Consider the following 20,607-nt stretch of genomic DNA (forward strand, 5'->3'; position numbering starts at 1 on the left):
TTCACTCCATCTTCCTTCCTCTCTCACCATGCAAAGCTCTATGCCACTCTCTCTCTCTTTGTGTATTTAGTTGCTGTTTAAATCACCACAGCACAGTCATGGTTGGTTCTTTTCAAACAGGATGCTGTATTCTCATGGTTTCCATGGTTTGACACATGTCACCCCTCTGTAGCTATGTAGCTGGTTTTGTAATGCATGATACTGTAAGATCTGATACATATCAACAGATAACATGCAGTATTGCATGAAGAACACCACTGATTTGCATTATGAAGAGGAAAAACCTTTCAACCGCAGAACAACAATCATGTGGAACTCTGTTGGGAAGAATCAATGGGAGAGGTAAGGAAAGATATGTCAGACAAATTTTGTTTCTAAAACAGATTAACTTTTATATAGATTCTACATTAAAAAAATAAATGTAACTTACAAACAGATTAGGGTTAGTCTTAAATAAACATAATGAGAACTGTTCTTCTTGTAATGGCCAAAGTTCTTAAGAAGTTCTTCAAGAAGTTTGAAGTTGTCTACTGAAATTAACAAAATGAAAAAAACAGTTTTAAAACAAGGACCATCTATACAGTTTTTACAACCCTGAATGAAAATTGAATGAATAAAAAATGCTGCACTACAGTATGTCCAGAGGCATAACCGCAAAATGCTGTTTTATTATGCACAATTTTGCATGTGGAGAACATGCCATTTCCTACATGCCTGCAGGAAACATTGTTGGTGAAAAAAACGGCGGTGTTTGGAAACTCTTTGTCACTGATATTGTTATTGATCCTATATAGATCTCCAGGGAAATCTCATTTGTAAATGGAAAATCCCCACTGAAAAACATTTGTTCCTTCATGTAGTACTTAATGTATCAACTACAATCTACTAACTTAATTTTGGTAATAATTATCAACATAGGTGTAGTCAAGACCAGACCATGACTAGACTCATTGCCAGTATCAAGAGAAATAATCTTCAGTTATGATTTTAGTCATAATTGTGCAGCCCTATTCCCACCAACAACTCATAAGAAAAGTAATGGTCTCTACATGGCAGTTATAACCATAAATCACTAATGTTTGCTTTGTGTTGTTAGGGGTCTTGACAAAGACCATAAGCCGAGACCCAGATCCAGACCAAGACTTTAAATGTTGAGACCCAGACCAAGACTGTCTTTATATGGTCTCAAGATGGTACCAACATTTTAAAGCTCCAAAAGCACATAAAGGCAACTTAAAAGTAAACCATATGTCTCCAGTGGTTACATTTTCAAATGTTTCTTCTTTTATTTGTGTTATTCTTCGTGTATATCGCCACCTACTGGGCAGGGAGAAGAATTGTCTTAAAAGAAAGGACTTAAAAATGGATCTGTTTCTCACCCACACCTATCATATCGCTTCTGAAGATATGGATTTAACCACTGGAGTCTTATGGATTACTTTAATGATGCCTTTATGTGCTTATTGGAGCTTAAAAATTTGGCACCCATTCACTTGCAATGTGAGGACCTACAGAGCTGAGGTATTCTTCTAAAAACATTTGTTTTTGTTCAGCAGAAGAAAGAAATTCATACACATCTGGGCTGAGGGTGAGTAAATGATGAGGGAATTTTCATTTTTGGGTGAACTATCTCTTTAAGACATTTGAAATGCATTAGTGGTTAGACATATTGAATCTGACTCAAAGTTATTAATTTATTACACTGATATTTACCATCCAGCATCCTTCTTTAGTATTCTCTAGGTTTATCACAAGAGCAGGCAACAGCAAAGGAAACTATGCCACAATGTGCATGTTTTCTATGCTACTAGTTTCAAGTATATATTTAGAAATGGCTTATTTTCATACCACGTCTTTTGAAATGATTGGCCTTCAGTATTTGTGGGAAATCTAAGGACAGGTTGGCATGGTCCTCTATCAACACATTTTCTCATAGCTGGCATTACACTTGAGATTAAAAGCTTGGTTGTGGACGGGATCTGTTAGATACTTTAAGGATGCAATTTCTGATATGGCCTCTTCTACACTACTCACAGTTTCCTCAACCTCATCCTCTTCTATTGCTTCCTCAAACTCAACATTATCCACTGTTTCCCCTTTTTGTGGCCTCTTCCTCTTCAACACTGACAGTGATTTCCTAATCATCTTTGTCATCTGTGTCAGGTGTTGCCTCTAAAGCCTCCTCCTGTCTTTCAGTTGTTGCTCTCTTGTGTTTTGCCTCTGGTACCTGGTTTTAACCATGCATTTAGCGATTTGCTACTCTTGGCTGTTTTCTGGCGCTCCTTCTCCTTTCTTTTCTATATCCTTTCTTTCTTTTTTTTTTTTTTTTGGCATTGTGCAGCCAAGCAACAGAATACTGAATTGCCTGAATACATTAATGTATTGATCAAATACATTATTATTATTATTGCTATTATAATTACACTTACCACGCGCGCACACACACACACACACAATAACTGATGGTGACAAGGACTTAGTTTCACATTTGAGGGAGGGCTGTCTGTATCATGTAAAGATCTATCAGCATACAACAAACTAATAGAATGGATAGTTATTAGATGAGAAGCCTACGATCAAAATGATGAAGTTACTGTTTAAGGCAGGACACTTTATTCATGTAGTGGTCAATTTTGAGATTTTGGTCTATTTTGCTTCCATGTCTTCTTTTACTCTAATGGAAAACTTCCAAAATACACATTTAGATGGTGTTTGTTTTAAGCCTACTACCCTCCATCTGTTTGCATCTGTAGATTTCTTCTAAATGAACCAAAACAAGCTAATCTGCATATTTAAACAACATTTCAGGAGAAAAGACTTTTGATGTAAGTCATTAAATGGGGAAGTTGTGTGGTGATATGCTTTAGTTATTTTTTTTATCCTATTTACCTGCAGTACCTTGTCAAATGTATGCAAATGAGCACATTTTAATTAGTTAACACCTAATTTGCATATCAATGTGGCGATTGTGATGATGTTATTAGACACAAATTTGACTGTATTCACCTGTAGTGTCTCCATTACGTACAGTACATTAGCCTGTATGGCCATGATATATTGCCTTAGCTAAACTTTAGCTAACTTATTGCATTAGCTAGTAGCTCATGAGTCATGCATGTTAGCAAGACACAAGTTAAGGAGAGAGAGGGGCAGGGCATGGGAACTGACAAAGTCTCATCTACCCACCTGATATTTTGATTTTTTATTCAATAAATATATTTGTTTGACAGAGAAGCTGTGAGCAAACAGGAATATATATATACATACATATATATATATATATATATATATATATATATATATATATATATATATATATATATATTCATTTATAGAAATAAAAAAAAAGTACCCCAGAAAAAAGGACACTTTCTCTCGAGGAAGAAAAAGGGCAGGTGCTCAAGCCCCCTTTGATGTCTATGTGTGCACGTGCCTGGACATGCAGAGTTTGGACCTGTGGAACACAAGGAGAAAACACAGAGATTCAGGCAGCGACAGCTCAGATGATCCAGCCCTCACAGTGGTCCCCAGGTCATCCAAATCTCTGTCAGGGGTGAGCCGCCATAGAGATTTCATTTGAAGATTACCAGTCGATATTGCAAAGAGGATTTGGGGTGAGGAGGTCTGCTTTTCCCAAGGCATTGCATATTGTCTTTCACAGTTTATAAAATAACATAAAATCTACTTGTTTCCCTTTTCTCAGAAAGCGGTATTGCCAGTTTAGCCTTGACTAGTTCGTATGAATTTGGATGCCTTCTTTCACTGTCACTGTGCTTGTAGACTATTCCTTTCAATCCCTTGAAATAATCTAAACCTGTTCTTCTACGCAAACGACTTTATTTCCTGTGGGCAAGTAGGTTAATTTGATATCAAAGACACTCTTTACCTAGAAAGCACTTGTTTTCAAAAAAAACCCTCTATAACTATTTGGAATATTTAGGGGTAATATCTATACATTACTATTATTACTGTTACTGTTAATGCTGGTATTTAGGTTGACATACATGTATTGAGTTCAAATGAGCTTTTGGATAGGAACAATGGATTCCCTTGGCGCTAATCAAATTGTCTGCTGACCATCCAAAGTTTTTTTTTTGTGTTTTTTTTACTGAGAGAAGTGACTTTTTTTTCTTTGGACTGCGATGAAAACTTACTGACCAGTGAGATAAGAGCTTTTTGTCATTTTCCCAGAGTCACTCTGCTGCACAATCCAGCATGTTGGTGGCACTAATTAACTGCCAAACTGTGCTGTGCTCTTTTACTCGTCTCATCCACAAAAACTCTGAATTCAATGCTAATATGCAGCAAATAAATAATATAAAAGCTGTAAACACATTCCTTCTTTTTTAGAATAAATATGTAATGTGCTGATACCTCATATTATATAATACTTGGTGTTTTGTCTTAATGTACATTTAATATGTATATTACTGTGCCTGTTATATTATCCAGGCATTAAAAAAGCAGTGAGGTTTGGAAATTTATTTTGACTGGCTCGTAGTAAATTATAACATGAAAAGCAATATTTTACCACTAGTGTAGACAAATGAATTGCAGAACATCACTGCTATTTTTATTGCAAGGATAATATAACACAAAGTATTCCTGTAACTTTGCTCTTTTTCTCACCACGCACAAGAAACCCTGAATTCAATACAATTATGCAATAATTAAATAAAGAAAAGACTGTGAGTCTGTGATTTCTTCTATATCATTTTTAATATTATGCATCATATTTTCTAGTCCTTTTTTTTTTTTTTTGTCTTAATGTATATTATTCAATGTGTATTTATATCACTGTACCATGTATTATAATATCTAGGAATTAAAAATGAGAGAAGCTGGGTTCAGGAGCCCATTTGCAAAATACATGTGCAAATATAAAGAGGATGTATATTTACGCAACAGTGCTTTTCACTCATCTCACTTGTATATATAAAAAAACACAGATTCTATATTCCTTAAAATGAAGAAAAAACATGGACAGAACATAATGAAACAGTTAAACATTAAATACCTTAACAGCGTTAAAAAAAATTAATCTTATGCATTGACAGCTGAATTAGGTCCGAGCAGGAAAACCAAATAAATATGTTTGTAGAACAGTGCTGTCTACTGTAAAGGGGTAAAATAGTTTTTCATTTTATTTGTTACAGTTTTAAGATTTTAAAACTTTGTGTGTTAAGAGCTTTTGTCGGCAGTTTGTCTCGTAAATTCGTCGAATAGGCCTTAAGATTGTGGAGCACAGCAACTAATGTGGATACTTATTTCTTTACTCCTATTGCAGGTACTGGAACCTGAAGACAGGTATATGTACAGTGGTATTTCATGGACATTTTGGCACTATAAACTGCCTGGATATGTATGGAGACAGACTGGTATCTGGTGCCAAAGACTGCAGAATCAAAGGTAGCTGTACTGGAGGTTTGGTCAAGATGTGGAGAATTGAGACTGCATCACTCATGGTGAGATGTGTTTTTTCATCTCAGAAAAGTTTATTCATCCTTAATTTAGAGAATTATTAATAATAAACAAATGGACTTGAATGCTCATCACTGGAGCTTTCTTTCCCCATTCAAGCAAATCAATGGCCATAAGGGGGCAGTACTGTGTCTGTGCCTCGACCAGTGACATTTCCTGTTTGGGGGTCAGATGGGGTGGTCAAGTCATGGAGCACCAGCTGTAATTTCAAAAAGAGTCTGATGAGTTTCCAGCATCCAAAGTGAGTTGCTGAGATGTTTAAGCAAGTGATGTCCAGTGATGATCAATACTTTTGACATTAGTCATACTGCTGGCCACTCTGGTGAACTTTCAATAGCATGACTGGGCGGTCCCATTAATTTACATTAATTCATTTGGCAGATACTTTTACTCAAGGTGACATGAAGTGCATTCAGTGTATACATTTTATATTTATTTGCCATTGTGCTTCCTGGCAATCAAACCAGTGACCTTTACATTGCTAGACGATGTCTTTCCTGTTCCTGTGGGTCATTACCGGCTGCATGGATGGAAAGATCATGATCTTTAACTTCTTAAATGGGGACTTCTTGAGAGTTATCAAGACAAACATGGAGCAGAGCCCAGTTCTGCTCCTGCATGCACACAATAGCATGTGAGTTTACCTTGCATCTGGATATCAAACTAATTTTCTGTGCATGGCCTTCAGTTACCCATTGAGCGATCAGTCAAGCTAACACAATTTGGAGATGCTGTTCTAACTCATATTGTTGTGTAATTTGTAAAGGATGTCAGTCCTGTGTTATAATAAGTTTTGATGTCTCTTCTCATGCTCTAGGCAGTATACTGATGCTTCAGTTCACAGAGGTTCATTGGGACTACTCTGCCAGTGCCGTGAGGGATTTTTTTGATTGGTCTATTCATGTCTCCCCTGAGTGTGCGCTTCGGAGTGCAAAACAGTCACGAGCGAGCACATCAACCCCAAAAAGTCTGTCCCACTGTTTCAAGAGCCCTGCAACCCCTAGTATGCAGCATGCACAAGGTATCTTCTTTCAGATGGCTAAATGGTAAAATTTCAAGTTTTCTTAAGTCTAATACTGTTTGTTACAATTGACTATAAATTGACAATTATATTTGAACTGTTCCATTTTTGATCCAATATTAACCCATGTTTTACTAAAGATTGAGGCTGATATTGGTGACATCCATCATGCTTTTCAGATACTCAGCAGTTGTCCAGAAGCTGGCTTATTGGCGCAGCAGGGCAGCCATTGAACTGCAGCCTGAGTTTCCCACCAAGCCCCAATCTGTTCTCTCAGCAGGCAGGCCTGTCAGTGGATATGGTAAGCACTTTCAAAGTAGAGTCAGCCACACACAGAGGACTGCCATTACCAGCTTAGGTAAGAAAGCAGCTCAAGAAGATTTTCTATTGATAGGTTTGTATAAAAAATTATTAAAACACATCTAACTATGAATATGTTCCTATGAGTATTGAAAGGACTGTACCTTGTTTAATACAAGTTCAGCTCAATTGATAGCATTTGTGGCATAATGAATTATTAACTAAAAAAATATTTTAAAAAAATATCCGACTCGTCCCTCGTTTATTAAAAATAAATAAAGGTATTTTTATGTTAAAGTATTTTTGTGCTGGTTACAGTAAGGCACTTACAATGGAAGTGAATTGGGCCAGTCCATAAATGTTAGAATACAATAGTAGCAATTTCAATAGTATAGCTGCAAGACATGATAACATTATTTTAGTGTGATAAAAGTGCTTACTAACCTTATCAGACTAAAGTTATATCCCATATTACAACTTTGTTGCCATGATGACACAACAGCGATTAACCCTGTAAGCGATTCTATCACACTAAAATCATGTGAACATGTATAATGTTTACGTCTTTTTAGGCTTGAGATCGATGCCGTATTTACGTATCAGTAATCAGAATAGCACGTATTCCCTGTTTTTGTGCTTAGACTTTTATTTTGAAATTCTTTAGTTCCCCGTTCCTGTTTCCTGTTAGTTTTGTCGTCCTTTGTAGTTTCTATTCATGATTGGTTTTCCCCTGTTTGTTTTCCCTAGGTGTTCCTTGTTCCCTTGTTTCCCCTGGTTTCTTTGTCAGTCTTTGCATGTGTTGTTATGCTCTGTACTTGGTTCCCTGTGTTTTGTTTCTTTATATTCTGAGTACTTTGTTTATCTTTTGTTTCATTAAAGCTGTGTTTAGATCCTCATTTCTTGCCTGCCTCGTTACAGAAAGACTGACCAAAAATGGATCTAGCGGCTGCCAGATTGCTGCTTCTGGAGCAAGGGGACCATCCAGTTGAGGATCACGTCCGTGAGTTTTTAAGAGCATGTGAATTTAGTGCACTATCCAGACCGCTCACTGGTGGTTTTCTTCCGGACCGGTCTGAATAGTGCACTGAAGGAACTGATACCTCGGCTGATCCTCACTGGACACTCTGCGAATATGTGGAGAAGGCTCTGGAACTTTGCAGATCCCTTTACACAGTGGATTATGGTGGGAACCCCTGGCCAAAACCTGCATCTTCTGCTCCCTCATCCAAGCCTGCCACGGCTCCTTGCTCCGAGCCTGCGCCCACACCTGCCACGGCCAAGGAGCCTGTGTCCATGCCTGTAGCCTCGACCATCCCAGAGCCAATGCCTTTAGCCTCGACCGTCAGCTGTCCAGAAAAGAAGGAAAAGGACACATTTTCCCCAGTCTCAGCCTGTACTCACGACCACGGAGCTCGTTCCCCAAGTCTCTGCCAGTGTTCACGACCACGGAGGTCATTCCCCAGTCTCTGCCAGTATTCACGACCACAGAGGTCGTTCCCAAGTCTCTGCCTGTACTCACGACCACGGAGGTCATTCTCAAGTCTCTGCCAGTGCTCACGACCACGGAGGTCGTTCCTAAGTCTCAGCCTGTACTCACGACCACAGAGGTCATTCCCCAGTCGCTGCCAGCTCTCGTCGAGCCTCCCACGGCTCTGCCTTCCATGGCTTCACCCCTCGAGACTCCTACGGCTCCGCCTTCCATGGCTTCACCCCTCGAGCCTCCCACGGCTCTGCCTTCCATGGCTCCGCCCACCTTCGAGCCTCTCCCGGTGGAGCCGGGAGAAATAATTGAAACAATTATTTTCTATGAAGGTATGTACACACTGCAGGCTTGCCGTCTCCGGAGGCTGTTAAAAATTCTGCAGCGCCATGGAACACAACTCGCATAGTTTCCCATTAAATTCGACCCATATCATTATCAAAGCACATAGATTATTTACTCTAGTCATTACTGAATTATATAGGCCTATTGTGTATAAGTGTCTTTCATATAGTCTACACAATGCATTTTCAGTTACAAGTATGTCTTTTTGTGGTTTGACAGCTTGAATGAAAGACCTATTCAATGCTAGATAAAGAGAAATTACATAATAAACGTCACCATTTCTAATCGTTCAGTTTGCATAGTTGCACCAGTTTCATACAATAACCTGAAAACTCATCAATGTTACTTTGTTAATTCTTGAAGTACTGTACAAAAACCTTCGTATCATTGGACTGCCATCAGTTCATAATGTGTGTGATATTTGTACCTTGTCCATGCTGCGACTGGATTCAGTAAATGTTATGTCGCCTCCTTGTGGTCTCCCAAAGCTTTTACATCAGACTACAATGAATGGAATGCAACTGGCAGTGAACTGAAAGCACACAAATTAGGCTTATAATTTAAATGCAGGCTGATGCTATATTGATGCTTCAAAAATGGATCGATAAAATAATGTTCTGATCAATAATCGATATATCGATATTTTATGACATCCCTATGTCTTTTGGATATACTTTTTAAACTGTGTGCATTTTATGTATTTTAATGTTTATGGGTTGGCCCCATTCACTTCATTATGTAAGTGCCTTACTGCAACCGTGATTTTTGCTATACACTGATATATATATACTGTAAATATATACACTACCGGTCAAAAGTTTTGAAACACTTGACTGAAATGTTTCTCATGATCTTAAACATCTTTTGATCTGAAGGCGTATGCTTAAATGTTTGACATTAGTATTGTAGACAAAAATATAATTGTGCCACCATATTAATTTATTTCATTACAAAACTAAAAGGTGCGGTGACCTTGGTGTGTGCACATGTTAAGACTCCTGTGTGTTGCGGTTGTACAGACACAGTTCCACCTCTAAAAACTAAATTGTGCCCAAGACAAAAAATGACCAAAGCAGCAGTTGTGAGTGGGGTGGACAATGGGGTGGCCAGGCTGCGGTCCATGGTAGCCACGGCCACCCCTGGCCACCCCCTCGCTCTGCCACTGTTTTAAACCCCATTGTGTATTTAGAACAGGGGTGTCCAAACTTTTTCTACTGGGGGCCAGATCAAAAATAAATAAGGTGTCACAGGCCGCACCATTGTAATAATAATAATAATAAAAAGGCTAGATGCCACTAGTGCATCATTTTTATATTGTATGCTTAATATAATGCAAGTTTTAATAACATTTTGTGTTAATAAATGATATTTCTCTCACCAAAAATGTTTGTAATAAAACAGTGATGCAGGGTCAGGAGCAAAAATGCCTCCAAAAGTGACAGAAAAATGCCCTAAAGTTTAAAATGTAGGGGCAAACATTGCCCTGGTTTCTGTATTTTTTTATTTATACCATCTAATATAAACTCAGCAAAAAAGAAACGTCCCTTTTTCAGGACACTGTATTTTAAAGATAATTTTGTAAAAATCCAAATAACTTTACAGATCTTTATTGTAAAGGGTTTAAACAATGTTTTCCATGCTTGTTCAATGAACCATAAACAATTAATGAACATGCACCTGTAGAATGGTCATTAAGACACTAACAGCTTACAGATGGTAGGCAATTAAGGTCACAGTTATAAAAACTTAGGACACTAAAGAGACCTTTCTACTGACTCTGAAAAACACCAAAAGAAAGATGCCCAGGGTCCCTGCTCATCTGCGTGAACGTGCCTTAGGCATGCTGCATGGAGGCATGAGGACTGCAGATGTGTCAGGGCAATAAATTGCAATGTCCGTACTGTGAGACGCCTAAGACAGCGCTACAGGGAGACAGGAAGGACAGCTGATCGTCCTTGCAGTGGCAGACCATGTGTAACAACACCTGCACAGTATCGGTACATCCGAATATCACACCTGCGGGACAGGTACAGGATAGCAACAACAACTGCCCGAGTTACACCAGGAACTCAAAATCCCTCCATCAGTGCTCAGACTATCCGCAATAGGCTGAGAGAGGCTGGACTGAGGGCTTGTAGGCCTGTGGTAAGGCAGGTCCTTAGCAGACATCACCAGCAACAACGTCACCTATGGGCACAAACCCACCTTCGCTGGACCAGACAGGACTGGCAAAAAGTGCTCTTCACTGACGAGTCACGGTTTTGGCTCATCACGGACTCACATTTATCGTCGAAGGAACGAGCATTACTCCGAGGTCTGTACTCTGGAGCAGGATCAATTTGGAGGTGGAGAGTCCGTCATGGTCTGGGGTGGTGTGTCACAGCCTCATTGGACTGAGCTTGTTGTCATTGCAGGCAATCTCAATGCAACCAATTCACCGCAATGAATAAACTTCCCAGCGCTGCAGAAGACATTCTAGGAGAGTGTGCTCGAATCGCACGTCTTGGTGTGAGCCGCATAAGAGCAGTCGGCCATAGTTTGGACACCCCTGATTTAGAACATTACAGTCTCATTACAGAATTTGCATGCATAAATTGTGATGATGGCTTCCTTATTCATAGAGGAGACTTATGACACTGAAAACTCTCTGCTTAGCCAAAGTGAGAAGGCAGTCAGAGACAGGGTGAGAAAGAGAGGCCCTGTGACCCTTGAACTCACTCTATTGAGAACCAACCTCTCCCAGCAGGGCCAGTATATGGTGACCTGGCCAGGACCAACATGGAGCCGAATGCCAGAGAGCGAGATGCCTGGGGGCGGTCACCCAGATCCATGCACAGGGACCCAATATAAAGACTCTGCCTGCCTAATCCCCAAAACCCAAACGTCTTACCCATCATCTCACACACTGATGGGACAGCGCTCTCTACAGTCCAGACAGACCTGTTTCAACACCCACTCCCCTGTCCAGCAGGAGGCAGAGTGCCCAAAAGGATCTCCACCCAAACAATCTCATACATCATTGAAAGTAAGGGCAGGGATTAACAAAATTGGCCCACCTGAATACCACTTCCCAGGAAGATGGCAAGACTCTACAGCAATTGTTTATGAGGCGAACAACCATGGCACCACATTGCCATGAAGATTTTGATATTTCCAGTACATCCAGCACAAATCACATCCCACTAGACTAGGGGTCAGGAACCTTTTTTCACTAAGGAGACAATTTTTTCATTTTTGGTTGATGTATTTTTTCAAAAGAGCCATAGCACAAACTAGTAATTTACTGTTTTTCAATAAAATAAAATGTTTATTATGCCCATAGACTACTCAAAAACACAAAAACAAACAAATATGCAACAATTAATAGGTAACATGTAGCAATATAGAATTGAGCACACGTGTTTGTTGTCTCCAAAAAATTACTTCATTAACAATTGTTCATGAAAAAGTTCACTTCCCTTTTGAGCTGGGCGATGTGTACATTTTTGTAACGATAATTGCCTTAAAAAATTTCTTGATATCCGATTATATTGTCAACCCCCCTGCCGAGGGTCAGTGAATATTTTTGCTTTATTGATTTTGCTTTAAAAATGAAATTAATTTATTAAAAACATAAACAATAGACATTTCTAAATTCAAATTGCATAAAAAAATAATTTAAAAAAAGCAATTAAAATAACAAAGTGATCAAAAAATCTTATATAAAACCACCTCCCCAAATCTAAACATTTACCGTCTTCAACGGCCCCATTTGCCATCACGCATGCATCTGTCAACGACAGATAATAATAATACTCATAATAAATAAGCCTAATAAATTCCCATGTGTTCCCAAAAAAATGCCGCCAAATGTGTGTTCTTATCGAATGTGTTTGTATTGCGCTTTGGTAATCTGTTCTTATATGATAAAATATTATAACGTTTCTTCAAGCACGTGTCTTTGTGAGTAACAGCATTTCTTGTCACGTGCCACTCCGAGACGTCTTAGCAAAATTACTCGCGCATGAAATACCTGAATTTGGACGAGGAGCTTGCGAACTGGATTGGGCCTTGTCGCATTTTGCGGGTGGCGAGTGCTATTTCACACCCTGGGCGCGCATAAAAAATAACAAACATTTGTAAAATCGCTCATAGAAAATGCTCTTAACCGCTAAGATCAGTAGTTATTGGCAAATGAGGCCCAGAACTCTATGCATGTGCATTTCTTGGAGAAGCACTTTCATTGCACTCGTGAACAGCAGAGATCACTGTGCACACATATCAAATCAGACGTGCATCAGCAGCTTCTTCAAAATATAATCGCACAGGTTTCGTCAAACGCGTGTCTTTGTGTTTAATTTCTTGTCATATATAACTCCGAGAAGTCTTGCAGATCGTCCTCCACAGTGGCTGGTACATCAGCAAAATTACCCGCCATTGCGCTTGAAAAATCAACATTTGGCTGGTGTTAATTTCAAAACTTGTTCATCAGGAGTCGGCTGTATGACAAATTCAGGAGAAAGGAAATCATAACAGTGTCATTGACTTCAAGCTTTGCAATTGCACCCACACTTTCTGCAGGAAAATTATCTCTAGAAAGTTTTAAACGATCATGTGTTGGTAAATGGTGAGACACCAGGCGAGCCACTTGATTTTTAACAAAGAGCCACCTGTGGCTCACGAGCCATAGGTTCCCAACCCCTGCACTAAACCCATACAGGGTGCAGGGAACCTTTCAGCTGAGGACAGACACACAGTTGGAGGAATTAATTCAGGATCAGAGCAGACAACAGCAGATTCACACACATGGAAGTGGTGACCAGGGTAAAACTGTTTGGAAACACAGCTATTATCCTCAGTAAAGGGAACTAGGTGCGTTCACCTTATATAGAAGAAGCTTCTAACATCTTAAAGGGATAGTTTGCCCCAAAATTAAAATTCTGTCATTTACTCACCCTCATGTTCTTCCAAACCCCTATGACTTTGTTTCTTCTGTGGAACTCACCATTTACTTTTATTTAATATTTTTTCCATACAATGAAAGTGAATGGTAACTGAGGCTGTCATTCTACCTAACATCTCCTTTTGTGTTCCATGGTAGAAAGAAAGTCATACTGATGTGGAACAACATGAGGGTGAGTAAATTATGACAGAATTTTCATTTTTGGGTGAACTATCACTGTAAGGCATGACACACACTTTTGTTATAGCCAAGAAGCTACCACAACTGAATTCTCAGGAATTTATGTACTCTAGAAGTAACATGCACTTGCACAACAACATGATTTTTACTTTTTCATTTGGCGTACACTAGGTGTTTGTGTAGAGCTCTAAATCTATTTGTTTTTTATGCTCTTAATATAAATTACGACTTTTAAATACTCTTTGGCCTTAAATATAATTTATTGGACACTTGCACTATTATATCAATGACTTTGTGTTTATTTGTATCAAGTTTAGTTTGAGTGACTTTACTTTGTATATTAAACACTTTTTGATGCTAGAGGGCAGCAGAGTACAAGATCAAATTCTCCCCTGAAAATGATGCTCTATGGGTGATCAAAAGTCATATATTTTGTTGTTATTGTTATATAAATCTGTTAGTACATTGTTTCATATTACATGAAATAGTAGAAAATTGTAACATTGTCTTATAAGATCTGTTAAGTACTAGTGTCTTTTTTTAGACAGTTTATCACCAAGTCACCACATTAATTGATGAGTGATGCTACCAGTAAGTGCAAATGTATTGTGCTGAATTTAAGAGACTAGTAAAATAAATTCGATTTGCCACACACTATTAGAGATCTTTGAAGAAACTTTTCATTGCAGTCAAACGTCTCTCCCTTTTTGCCTCTTTTAATTTAACTGACTCTTATTGGGGAACTGTTCTAGAAACTGAAACAGAAAACTTAATTGTCCTCAAGCTGGGGTTTATTTTTGTTGAAAGCAGAGTTGATATGGAAATATAATTCTGGTATCAATAAGACAAATCTCCTTTTAAACAAATGAGCTGTTCCAAGCTGTTCAGCAGACTACTGGCTTACAAACATCATCTCTTGAGGTTCCCAAAACTCTGAAGATAAGTACATAATTGCACTTTTAGTGCTGTCCCATAAAATAGCCTTATACATTCAATCTTAATTATTTCTAGCAGAAAAAAACGTTCATACTTTAAAAGGGAGAAAGAAAAATATGAAATTTAGAATAACAGTGTCCTCAGCTGACTTTCATTTTTACTCCCTACGTTTGAGAAAATCAAACTCAAAACCTCAATTCTTTCATGACTGCTATAGACACACACATGCACACATACCCCTTCCACATAACACCATGACAGTAACAATCAATCAACAATTTTTGGGGTTATTTTGAATAGAAAAAGAACTTCAATCTTCACAAGATAAGAAGTTACCAAACCTACTTATTTAATTTACCTGTAAAATGTACTCGAATTAGCCAAAAAAAAAAAAAAAAAAAAAAGAAAAAAATGTACACGGTTTTCTACTTTAGGATTGGTACATGATGATGCATTGTAAAGATAACAAACAATCATAAATAATATTTACTTATAAGCTAGAGCATTAATTTTTACGTTTGAATTTAGTAAAAATGTAGAATTTACTTAATGTTTTCAAGTTTAAACTAACTTATTCAATGTAGAAAGTACTTAATTTTTTCTGCTATATTTACAAAATATTTTTTTCTTCAGTTTATGATTTCATCATCTAGTACAATCATTACGACTTGTCAAAAGACTGGGTTGGAGGCATCATGCAATAATCCTTAGGAGCTTTGTCTGTTTGTTTATTATAATATTGTAGTTCCGGTAGCTCAACAGGATAGACCATAGTGCTAACAATGACTAGAACATAGGTCCAATTCCTAGGGAATGTATGGATTTATAAAAAATGTGTTCCTCAAGAGCACTTGAAGTCGCTCTTTGCCAAATGTGTAAATAGAGTATATTGTGTATCCAACAATATAGAGTGCAAATTAACACCAGTTATCTGGGAAGTGAACGCGTAGTGTAGCGATTCAAATCAAAGATAATTGGTACCTCATAAACCATTATGTTCAGTCACCACAGTAACTACTGAAAACCGACAGGATTTTCTTTGGTAAAACCTCCATCAATCAAACACGAAACATAAGTTGTGGATGCTTTTGGACACAGGATATTTCCTGGTGAGTGTATTTGTCTTTGATTCAGTTATTTAAAACATATGTCTTAGTGTACTGTCAGACTACAAAATAATTTAGTGCAGAAATAAGTGGCACATACTTTTCAGCGCATTTCTGATAAAACTTTGATGCCACTGGTTTTGTGTCCAGCAGCTGGTGATGGCCCATCCTCCTGACTAGTTCACTCTGCTTGCCACCTGCTCTTCACCATTTCCTTTAGAGCATTACTGGAAGTGGTTCCGTTTGAGGGAGGGTCCGTTTGAGCATTCAACAGCTGTGCAGCGGTGCAGTGGAGGAAGCCAAAATCAAGTGAAAGTGGTGGAGAGCGAGGAGTGGGCAGCAGTAAGAGCAATCACCCCTTGAGTCCTCTCTTGTGCTAATTTATTTAATCTGCAGAAAATTGGGCTTAACGGCATCCCTCCTTTCTCCCCGTCCACTGACTGTGTCTGAAATTGGGAGAGGAGAATGCTCATCCCCCTCAGTGCCCACCAGGAACTCTTAAAACCTTCTCAGTGGCCACCAAAATCCTAAAACCCCAGCATTGTTCCCCCAGGTAGCGGCCTCTTGTCCGGGGTCACTGGTTTCATTGTAAGATAATGAGCATGAAATCAAAGCAAAGGTGAACAATAGACATTCTTTATGCTGGAGTGCGCACAAGCCTCCTGTTCCTCTCCGAGACGTGGGGTGGGAGGTATTTTAGCTGGATGCAAGCAGAGAGCAGGAAGGGTTCTTGAAAGAAGGCCCTCTGCTTTCCATAAAACAGGTCAGATGGGAGTTTAAATGCTGAACAATCAGGCAGAATTGGTGCATATGAATGACCAGAGTGTTGTGATCTTGGGATTTAGCCATGATGGACTGTCAAATCACATTTCTGCAACTGAAGAGAGGGAGTTGGCAGTTGGAAGCACATGGCAGGCTGTTGTTTAGAGGTCTCGGTGGCTCATATTTTAACTCCTAAACTACAGTTTATTTTCATGGTGTACTATACTGAAATTGGACAGAACTGTCCCTATAGGCTAGGTAGATATGACATAATGAAGGTATACAGAGCAGCTATGTTAATTTGGGGTGGGGGGTCTGTAGAATTCTGTGGAGTAGATTTATATATGGTAAAATGTGTTAAACATTATCAAATTAGCCAAAATATTCTATAAACTAGGATGCAAGGGACAGGGGAAGTGTAGAACTGTTTGAATGATGGGGGTTCCAATTCTGTGGAAATCTGTAGAGATTTCTGCTGGCATGGGTAGGTCTGCTTATATACATGTAAGGATGTATGGTCGTTATGGCCCTAATCGCCACCAACACAATATATGCTTTTTTGTGAGTCTCTTTGGTAAACAAATATCTGCCAAGAATGTTGACATGAGGTTGAGATATATTTGAAAAGTTTAAAACATTTCATACTGTAGTACAGTGTTATTTCTAATGTCAAGCCACATTGTAACAACAAAAGAATCACCATTATTGTAAGAAGCTACGTGAGAGTGTGTGTAATTCTTGACCAGCATGTGATGTGAAAGCACAGTAGAAACAGATGGTTTGATTTTCTTTGTCAAAACCATGTTTGTCATTATTTTTTCAAATCATATTTTCTACAGTGAGAAAGCTTAATCTAAAGCTGTGTCCCAAATCGCATTCTTCTGCACTATTCCGCTGCCTTTTGTAGCATAAGTCAAAGACCCCCAAAAATTATGATATCCTTGCAAGGGACCCCCTTCCTAAAATATAAAAGCAGCTTCATATTTTCATGTATAAAGACCAAATTTTACTGTGAGAAAAATAGTGTGATATTATAAAGATAACGTGTTAGCAAAATTAAATAATGTCATTGTAATAAAGACAAAAGATATGATAAAAATTGCATCTCCAAAAATATTTTTGTATTTACAATGTATCATTTTTATTATGCACTTTTTTTTCTTTCTTTTTTTAAACCAAAAGAGAAAAAAAATCAGTTAAATGAAAATGTATTTGTATTGCACTTTCACAATAAATATTGTTCCAAAAAAGCTTTACTAAGAATATGGTCTTACAACCGAGCAAGCAAAAAGTTCGAGAAATATTGTTTTAATCACAAACCTATCTAAAAACCTACAATAACCATGGCTGTCAATAGAAGAAAATAATCAGGATGAATCTCATGTTTTCCAACCAGTCTTTAGAAAGCAGAATGAAACAGTAAAAATGTCAAATGTTTTTTTACATTTTTTTTAATTTACGCAGACCCCCTTCCCCGGAACCCAGTTTGATAACCTCTGGCGTAGTGTGTCATGCTCAGCGATGGCCGGTATGCTAGCCTGACAAACAGTTGTAATTATCATAAATGTGGGAACTAGTGAAACTTCTATAAAAACAACATCTCTGGTTGTGGTAACTTTAACTTGTTCAAAGAGTCCTTGATTATGTCAGCAGGGTGGAAAGAAGCTTGTTTGATCAAAGGATAGGCTGGTGGTGGATAAGAGCTTGTTTTTTTAGGAACAAATTTTCATCACTGGACAGACTGTTATTTTCAAGTGTCGGTCTTTGTTTTCGGTGATGCCTTTCTGCAGGGTTCAAGTTGCCAAGGGGGAGTTCGGTGCTAACAGTAATGCTGAAACAGAAGACGACCAGGGCTTGTTGTCACACTTTTTACTCCAGTGAATATTTCTCAGAGTAGGTTTAACTTTTGAAAGTTGATTTCTGTATAGAGACATACCTTGGTCTTGGCTACAAAAAATATTGAACATTTGCCCCATTATTGCCCAAGATAAAGTTCATTAAAGTAACGCAATTTTGTGTCACACTAAATGAGGTTGTCACAATGGAATGTGCCATATACAACTAATTATAGGCTTTTCAGCACAATTTAATCACTAATACAATTATTATACACAAATCAATTCATAAAAAAGAAACAAATGTAAAAGGTAACATACAAAAATATCAAACCATTGTTTTGGCCAACATAGAGTATATTGTAATTAATAAAATGTATAAATGTACAACATTTGACTCTTATGAAATATACCCTTAATCTACTTTTATTGTATTGTTGAACCTTGTTTTAACGTTTGCCAGTGTGGTTTTATTGTGTTGTTGTATGCGATGTTGTAGCTTTAATTTGGAGGATGGAAAAAGACACTCAAATTAAGGAACAGTTTTGAACTAGATGTTTGAAACCAAAATACAAAAACACATTTGTGCAATTGGAATTTTGACTTTAAATCTTGTAGTTACTGAGATAAAGCCCTTGTGACAACTTCCCCATGTGATATCTATTGATAAGGCCTTTGGGTGGCGCTCTTGATCCACACATGACCTAATTTGGCTCTTTATAATGAAAATGTCTCATTGCTACTGCCACTTATAAATGATTTACCAGTCTCCTGCAACAGCATGTCATTATTTCCACATAAATACAGCATTTTTCCTTACCAGTCCTCTGTCACTTCAGTACCTCTACCAAACAGTCTGACATTTATTCTACTGTCTGAATACCGTTTTCCTCACAAGCAGGTACATGGCAGACATTTGTGTCTTTCATCTGGTGTTGATTAAGGCAGCCGTTTGAAATAACAAACTTGTAGCATCCTGAGTATGTTATACAATATACTGTTGTCAATATGATAAACACTTAAGTTTATTGAATTAACATAATATTATATACATTTATATCAATGTAATTTATGAATTAATAAATGTAATAAATTAAGGATTAGCAACACATAAGTGGTAAGTTCACCCAAAATGTTCGCCCAAAGATTGTACCCAAAAACGATTAAGCCTAACAGCTCCTTTCGTTTTTCTGAAAAGTCATATCGATATCATATCATATCGAAAAGTCAAACGATAACATAATTCCACATTTGTTTAACTAAACCTTTAAAAAACACATCTGAAAGACATTTGAAGGCAATTGCATATATCAGAACAAGACGTTTGTTGCAACACATGAGTGGAAGACAAGCACCCTATTCAGGTAAGAAGACAATATTATTGGTCTTAATCTAAAAGGAGACTTGGTACTTTTGGGTTTTAAAAGGCTCTCTGTCCTGGCCAACCATAGTGACCCAGACGCGTATTGAAAAAAGTGATGATTGTTATAATGTTCCTGTTTTTGAAGGCATAAACAGGGAGACGGGAGAGTCAAAGGTGAACTGCAAAGAACTTCCTGATCAGAGGGGGCAGTGGAGGAAGGCAACCTTGAACAAGTAGCCAATTCACACTGGAAAGAATTCCATAAGCCTTCTTTACTGTTTTTATTTTTTTTCCTGACTTTAACACCAAACTAAAATGAATGGCAGCCAAATGAGTCCAGCCTCCATTTGTCAGTTTAAGCTAGAGGTAAGTTGATGATGAGTGTTCTGTTATTAAAGCATTCAGGAACTTTCCAGTTATTTACCAAATGTTTGTAGCCACACAGTGTTATTCTGCTCTTATGCTTGAAGGCAGTTGGAGTTTTATGCAAAGCTTTCATTGATTTAATTTTGGTAGAAGAATGAAGGCCTGTTCACACTAGGTCCGAGGTGACTAAATGACAAAACCTCTTTTTCTAACAAAAGTCTGGATAAATTGAATTAATTCTTCAGCATCCAAACAAATCAAACTAGTTTTATGGATCATTGCAGTAAAGTGTAAAGTGTCATATAGAGATGTATTGTTTTGTTTTAAAATATTGTCTTGCATGTTTTTTTGTTTTTTTTTATTTAGTTTGAAAAAGCCTTGAAACTTATGTTAATAATTAACACATAAATATATATTATGTGTATCTTTACAAAGCCAATTCTTTACACTTTACAAAAAAGTAATATTCATTAACATAAGCAAATGCATT

General features: G+C 37.7%; 1 long non-coding RNA gene across 6 annotated transcripts; it reads left to right on the top strand.

The window, feature by feature from the left end:
- The first annotated feature begins 193 nt into the window (after positions 1–193).
- Positions 194–20,234, top strand: LOC127422951 (uncharacterized). 6 transcript variants are annotated; one of them, XR_007894247.1, is made up of 8 exons: positions 204–342; positions 1,097–1,588; positions 5,288–5,465; positions 5,581–5,722; positions 5,967–6,115; positions 6,299–6,502; positions 6,682–6,803; positions 7,721–20,234. It is a non-coding gene; the product is annotated as an uncharacterized LOC127422951 (long non-coding RNA). The 6 variants fall into 6 exon arrangements; XR_007894251.1 differs by having other exon boundaries at positions 221–342; positions 1,557–1,588; XR_007894248.1 differs by lacking the exon at positions 1,097–1,588 and having other exon boundaries at positions 194–342.
- Positions 20,235–20,607: the final 373 nt, after the last annotated feature.

The sequence above is a fragment of the Myxocyprinus asiaticus genome, chromosome 32 (assembly GCF_019703515.2).
Source record: "Myxocyprinus asiaticus isolate MX2 ecotype Aquarium Trade chromosome 32, UBuf_Myxa_2, whole genome shotgun sequence".
Lineage (NCBI taxonomy): Eukaryota > Metazoa > Chordata > Actinopteri > Cypriniformes > Catostomidae > Myxocyprinus > Myxocyprinus asiaticus.